This window comes from Lepeophtheirus salmonis, unplaced genomic scaffold (genome assembly GCF_016086655.4).
Source record: "Lepeophtheirus salmonis unplaced genomic scaffold, UVic_Lsal_1.4 unplaced_contig_536_pilon, whole genome shotgun sequence".
NCBI lineage: Eukaryota > Metazoa > Arthropoda > Copepoda > Siphonostomatoida > Caligidae > Lepeophtheirus > Lepeophtheirus salmonis.
The window spans coordinates 1,860-9,215 of record NW_027294799.1 but is presented as its reverse complement, the minus strand read 5'-3'; the positions used below and the strand labels follow the sequence as shown (position 1 = coordinate 9,215).

Genomic DNA, 7,356 nt, shown 5'->3' with positions numbered 1-7,356 from the left:
CTCTTTGGCTGGTCATTTTATTTCCATATGCAATACTACTTTCATTAAAATCTATGTTAAGTATGTGCTAGTGCTAACGTTGCCATTCCCTCTATTCTTCACTGTGAAAATTTTTTTGATGCATAGTTTGGCTTCATTTTGCTATTTTGAGTGTACATTTGGGGGAATCAATTGTTGACGGCCAAATTGTCATAGCTCTAAAATTTCAAATATTAGTATTATTGCTTGTCATCCTTGGAAGGTTAATTTTAATAACCTAAAATAGAAGAATTTAGTCTATTGAAATGATTTCCTGGATCTATTTTGATGAATTAATTTGAAATTACCAATATTCGTATTATAAGAAAGGAGTTTCCAAATCTTCTTTCTGCTAATATAGCCCTGTTACTGGTACCCTGGTGTTTGTTGTCAGTAGAGATAATCGTTTTGTACTGATCTATCTAGGATGTATTGGTTTATGTCTCACGTTCTGAGTTTTACCATTTAAACTGAATCAGAAGTCCTACGTTAATGAGTATCTGAAGATTAATTTTAGTATACTAGTAGGTTATTAGTTTTTGACACCGTTTCCGGTTTAACTATCAAACGTGCTTCATATTGTTATTGTGTTTTTTAAGCTTAAATGATCAAAGCATTATAAGATGACAATGGCAGAATTTTGGGAGGATTGAATTATGATAATATATTAAATATCTTACTACGGAGGGAAATCAATGATAAATAATTTCATTCATTATAGGAAATAATGCAAATTGAGTTTTTTAATTAATAAATGTATCAAAAGATGATAAAAACTTATTTGCTTGATATTCACTTATAAATTATGATATCCTTTACAAAGGTAGTGAATCAATTTCCACGAAATGGCTTATAATTTATAAGCCAGCATGTGTCGGAAGAAAATGTAGTAGGATAGGGCGAGGTAAATCACAGAATATTTGAGGAAGGACTCAAAGGCCAGGTCGTATGAAAGGATAAGGAAATGAGAGACGTATGCGAGGAAAACTGTGAAGCTCAGTACAGTTGGAACATCTCAGAATTGGAATACGAATAATCTAATAGAGGGACGAGAACGATTTTCTTCGTCTCTTCATGAACCTTGTTCTATTAACGATGTTGTACTTTAAATTGTCCTGATTTTAGGCCTACGATACTTTTTAGAAATAATTATCACAAATCTTGATCATATTAAAAAGTATATGTCACATGACATGATATACTAGGATGATATAGCCACTGTAAAGATTCACTTTAAACGTAGAAACATTTAAATTAGATTTGATCCGAATTATTTGTTAGAACATTTTTTATTATTTATTTAAATACATTTTGATTAGGATTATATTGAGGGGAACAGGAAACCAACGTACTTTTACCACCGGACCAGTTTTAACTTCGTGAGCTAATTTCAGCTTCGTTTAGTCTTTGTCTGTCAATAGCTAAAGAGAAGGACAGTCACTAACATTTACTTTTCCAAGAGCGCGTCTAACTGAGGGAATAAGAATTTAATCCAAACAAGTTGATATCATCTAAGTTTGAATTTTACTAAGAAAGAATAGTATCATTTTCATTTAATAAATAATTGTGATTGTGTTTAAAATTGTATTACTGTTTTGCCAATTATATAAATTATATAAATAAAAATTAAATAACTAAAATGATGAAAATGTGATAGTTTAAAGTAAAGAAAATTATTCGGGGAAAAATATGATTTTATATTTCGAAACGAAAACCCTGGAAAAGACATATGGATTCGAAGAATACACCGAGAATCAAGTTGGAAGCCATCAAGATATCATGTCGTTTGCTCTAAGCATTTTAATGCAGAAGATTTTATTAAAGAGAGTCGAGACTCTCCTACTCGGAAGGAAGGTGAAAAGAAATACTACAGCTTTGTCTCCAAAGATTTAAAAAAAAAAGATGCTTATCCCCACCTATTTTCAAACCCGCCTTCATATATATCACGTAAAATAAATCGTCGCTCAATATCTAGTACTTGTTCATCAAAACATCAAAGGAGTCAAGTACTTCAAAATAAACGGAACCAAGAATTTTTGATGAAGGATAATTTCAATACTCTGGATGAAGGTTTTCAAAAGATTCCAAATGAAGTCATTCCCGAAAGATTTATAATTATAAATCGAAAGGACACTCACCTTCATATCTTTGGATGAGGATCTAGACATGCCCAAAATATTGTCCAGCCTAGTAATTAAATCCGACCTTACTTTCAAAAAAGAAAACTTTGTAAAGTCAAAGATTTTTGAAATAGAGTTTCGCATAAGGAGTTCATTCGCCAATTACAAAGATTTGGCGGTGGCTTATGAACCTACCTCGGGCCATACTGATATATTGCACAACTTGTGCGCTCATGAAATATTTATGTTACGGGTAATTTGGAAAATCGTGCATTTTGCAAAAATTGGAATTCTAACAGGGTTGTCATATTAGCTTTTTTTAAGCAGTTTGGCCTTTAAGAATTAGATTTGGCTTTTTTTTACATTTGGTCTCAAATTGAAATAAAACTTTTTAATAGATTTTGTTGACATTTTTCAAGAAAGTTAACCTAATAGGTTCTGAGGCCTATTAAAATATTTTTGGTGGCAATGCCGCCCATTATATTAAAATGTTAGACATCTCTGATCTAGTGCATTTTCATTGAAATTTATACTGTATTCAGACAATCAAATTATAGTATGATAAGAAATTATCACAAGAGACTCAATTTTAATTTAAAACTATCCCTCGACCAACAGGTTGTGCAGATGCAAAGCTGGTCCCTAACGTGGATCAAAACCTATCGCCACTACTATCCTGAGTATCAAGGCCCCCTTTCGAATATATTATAATACACGCCGGCCCACAGGTTACGCTAGTGAACCGCTTGTCCAAAGGGGGATAAAAATCTATTGCCATTTCTATCCTGAGTATCAAGGACCCCTTCTAATATATTATAATACCCACCGGATTGTACAAGTGAACCAGTGTTCCAAAAGTTGCATCATTACCCACTACCACCGCTTCTCTGAGCATCAAGGAACTCTTTCAATATCCTATAATACACCTCAGCCCATGGGTTGTACAAGTGAACCGCTGGTCAAAAAGGTGTGTCATTAGCTACCGCCACCGCATCATTGAGCATTTATAATCCTTTCTGATAGTCTATTATAACCCTAGGACTACGGGTTGTGCAAGTGAACTTGAGCATGGAAATCCCCATCACTCACAATCCCAGAAATCAAATGAGAGACCAAATGGAGACATTCAAGACATTCTTTTGATGTGGCAACGTGACAAAAGACAATTAAGTTGGCTTATGGACATTGGTTGGTTAAGTATGGCAAGTTCCAAGTATCGACCGTGAAAAAGTAGATCCCCACTACGTCTTTGCAGTTGTGATCCATGTAGCAAAGAATAGATATTATTTATTAGGAACAAAAAATGGTGTTTTAAAACGGCTGCATGTAAGAAAGCAGTTTGAGCTCTGCAAGGAGTCATTTTTCAGTGTTGATGAAGTTCCCAGAGAGAAGGAAGTTACATTGTGACTGACTTCATTAATTATGTCGGATGGAAATGAACAAGGCTGTAAGTAGTGCAATTGCACAGACTCAAAACAAATTAGTTTTGTAATAGCAAATGCCATAATAGCACAACATGCAGCAAAAGTAGTTTATTAGGTAAATGAGTTTATGTTTAGAATATATTAAGTAGTAACAATTTTTTGAAATTATCATATTTGATGTTGAAAAGTATATTTAAATAAGTTTTTTTGTATATGTCTATTTAGGACAAACTAATAATATTTATATGAAATATAAAACTGGGTCGTTCGAATATTATCAAATAGGATCAACAATTCTAATTAAAATTTTTATTAGATTTTTGTTTTACTTGTAGCTGTAGTCATCCTGATATGCCCAAATTTTATCAAGTCCAATCGAATTGCTCACCTTTTTGCCTTACATGTTAGTTTTAAAAAAACACATGAACCTTTGGCTGCAGAAGAGCTGCATGCCGGTCATAAACCACCACCAAAGTTACACATACCTTTACATAGACCACTAAGTATAATACCAAAAAGTTCAAAAGTTCTGCGAATTATGACCCAACGGCCTTTTTGACCACCGTTCACTTGCACATCCCATGAGCTGGGTTGTATTATAGGATATCAAAAAGGTCCTTGATGCTCAGGGAAGTGGTGGGTAATGATCCATTTTTTGGACCAGTGGTTCACTTGTACAAACGGGTTGTTTTATAATATATTAGAAGGGGTTCTTTAACCTAAGGATAGTGATGGAGATAGGTTTTGATCCCTAATAGGGACCAGCTGTCCACCTGCACAACATGTTAGCCTAGTTATATTTTGCAAAATAGCGTTGAGTCCCTCGTAACGATTTCTTATCATATAATAGTTTGATTATGTGAAAACTATATTTATTTCAATCAAAATATACAAGAGTATCAAATTGATAATACTCGAATTGGATCAAAATCAAATCCTTAACGATCAAATTGTTTATTATTGAATTGTTTAATTTTGCATTTAAAAAAATGACCGCTTTGATGGGAATTTTGCACATTGCAGGTAAAACATACATACACATTCCCAAAACGCTTCATTAAATTTAATACACTTTAAGAAAAGTTTTGTGTTATGAGTTTGTTCTAAGACCATGGGGGCATGTTGCACGAACCATCAGCATCAGTAATTACATTGATATTTTTTGGGTTCGTAATTGCAAGTAATTAGTTTTGTCAGATTTTCGTCAGTGTCATAATATAATCTTCGTCATGATTATCGTTATGATTTATGTCAGATTTTCGTCTTCGTCATAAAAAAAAATTTTTGTTAACGAAATTATTTCGTCCCGTCAGGCTTGACAAAGTTAACACTGCCCCGTACCCTTTCTCCCCATCCTTTTCTATCATTATTATTGAGAAGTACAGTTAGTAATAAATGACCAAAGTAATAAATGATTGCTATGGTTGTTTGGAGCAGTTGTTGAGTAATGAAACTTTCAAGTTCGAATCGGAAAGTAATTAGGCTTTCTATAACACGGTGTTATCTCGCTAACAGAAAATACCATAGAGATATAAAATATAGAGTGCTTACTTATTAGAATGACGAGGACAATTAATTGAAGTGTTCAGCTGATGAACAATAAAGAAACATAAGGATCAAATCATTTAGTTATTATGTCAACATTAGCCTTTCAGTCATCAATAATATTTCTTAAAATCTTAATAAAATAATAATTAGTAATAGAATAACCTTCTAATTGTTGCAAAAGGAGTTTGGTTTTAGGTAAGTTTATCGTAGTGGATATTATTGGAATTGATGCGTTCTTATTCTTTTATTTCAATGCCTGCTTGCATTGCATTTAATTGTACTTCAAGAACACCGGCTTTTTCTAGATCCCTAGTGCACGATCTTGTTATTAAATTGTGGAAGAAATGTGAAAATAAGATTTTTTCCATAAGTATTTTCATAACTTTATAAAACAATCAAATGTTTTGTTATCTTTGTTGTTGTTACTTAATTTGATGTTTCATATATATTATAACCATCAATATTCAGATGTCCTAAAAATCAAGCACGGCTAAAGAAATGGATATTAATCTGTCGTTGCCAAGATGTGAAACAACCCAAATGGTCAAGGATATATTTAAAGCACTTCAAGGACTCTGAGATCATCAAGCACAAAGTTAAGTGCACTCTTGTTAGTTGTTGATGGAGCAGTCCCCCCCCCCCTTTTCGACTTTCCAATGCACTACTAAAAAAAAGTGGAGTCCCATCGACGAATCTTAAAGCGAAGAACTTATGAAGAAGACAGTACTAAAAAAATGAATTCTAATGACATGATTGAAAAAAGGCCAACTGTAAATATAGTCAGTATTAATGCATATGCGCTACTTAGTTCTATGGAATACTTGGGGCGGTGAGAAAATAGAGCAAAAAGAGACATCCTGAAATCAAGATAGCAGTTATATTTGATAGTTGCCATATTTTATTCAGTTTAAGAATCAATAATTTGAAAAATATCAATAATAGGTTGAAAGACTTAATTTTATTATTATTTAATATTTTATAGAATAAATGATACTGCATTGATTACATGTTTATTTGTCTTAGATATTCTAAAACATTTTTATTAAGATAAGTATTTGCGAGAACAAACGAGAATATTAGGAATTTATAAGAAAAAATTAATTATGAAAATGTTCTTCATAATGTTGTTATAGGCTTCATAAGATTCAAGGCGAATTTAAACACAAATCGTGGAGATTCCTTTAAGAGATCATACTCCTTCCTAAGAGTAAAAATTGAGATTGATAAATTATTATAACAATAATAATGAACTATTTCGCATTTTCCAGATTTCATATTTATACTTACCAGTTTGATAAGAGAAAAGACGGAAATTTGAACTATGTTGAGTACCCTCATTATCCATTAGGCCCCTAAAATCACATTATTAAGTAAGAGGAAACGGCTATTTACTATATAATATTTGAATGTTTTGATCCTTTTTGTGTTTGTATTTATCAGCTGTCTGTCACTTTTATTTTTCCTCAAATACACTTTGTGTTTTGTTGTCAGCTGTCGATTCCCTCTTCTACCTTGATACGTCAATTTATTCTTTTTCATAAAATACACAAAGTAATAAGTTATTCTATACGTCATATGTTCCGTTTCCAAAAGAACAGGAATACAATTTCTTGTTGATCCCTCGTCGTTTATGGATAGATTGGCTATTTTATTATTATTTCTATGAAGAAATTATGGCTATCTCTTTATAGAAATAATATAATAACTACTCTTTTAATAAGATATTATTATGCAATATATTAATACAGTATCAAATAAAATACTATGTAGATTTAAAAAAATTGTAATTTATTTTAAAAATGGTGAAAAAATAATATGAGAGTGATAGTGTGCGAGTATATCAAATATAAATAACGGTGGTATGATTGACTTATTTGGCTAACTACCAAATGATTTTGGGTCTTTTAATGTTTCTTTTTGGAGGAAAGGCTGCGGGATATAAAAAGATAATGATGTGAATTATCATCAAAACTTTGATACTAAAATAATAACCTTTTTTCAATTAAAATATATATTTAGCTTGATTGTTTGGCCATAAGCACGGATTATAAGATACAATAAATTTTTATAATACTCCCTAATCTAATTTCTTTACTCCATTAACAAAATTTGAGCGTTAGTAGGTTGTTTATACGATTAATTTATGTATTGATTATATTGAACAAGTATTTACAATGTACATGATGATATAATAAAAGTCTGAAAAGGGATTTTCGAATAATTCCTTAAATACGGTAAAATAGAGT

General features: G+C 31.6%; 1 long non-coding RNA gene across 1 annotated transcript; it reads right to left on the bottom strand.

Annotated features, from left to right (window-relative positions):
• Positions 1-6,112: 6,112 nt before the first annotated feature.
• Positions 6,113-6,718, bottom strand: LOC139907530 (uncharacterized). Its single transcript, XR_011784210.1, has 2 exons — positions 6,398-6,718; positions 6,113-6,311 (listed from the first exon to the last, which is right to left on the bottom strand). It is a non-coding gene; the product is annotated as an uncharacterized lncRNA (long non-coding RNA).
• Between the last annotated feature and the right edge of the window lie 638 nt (positions 6,719-7,356).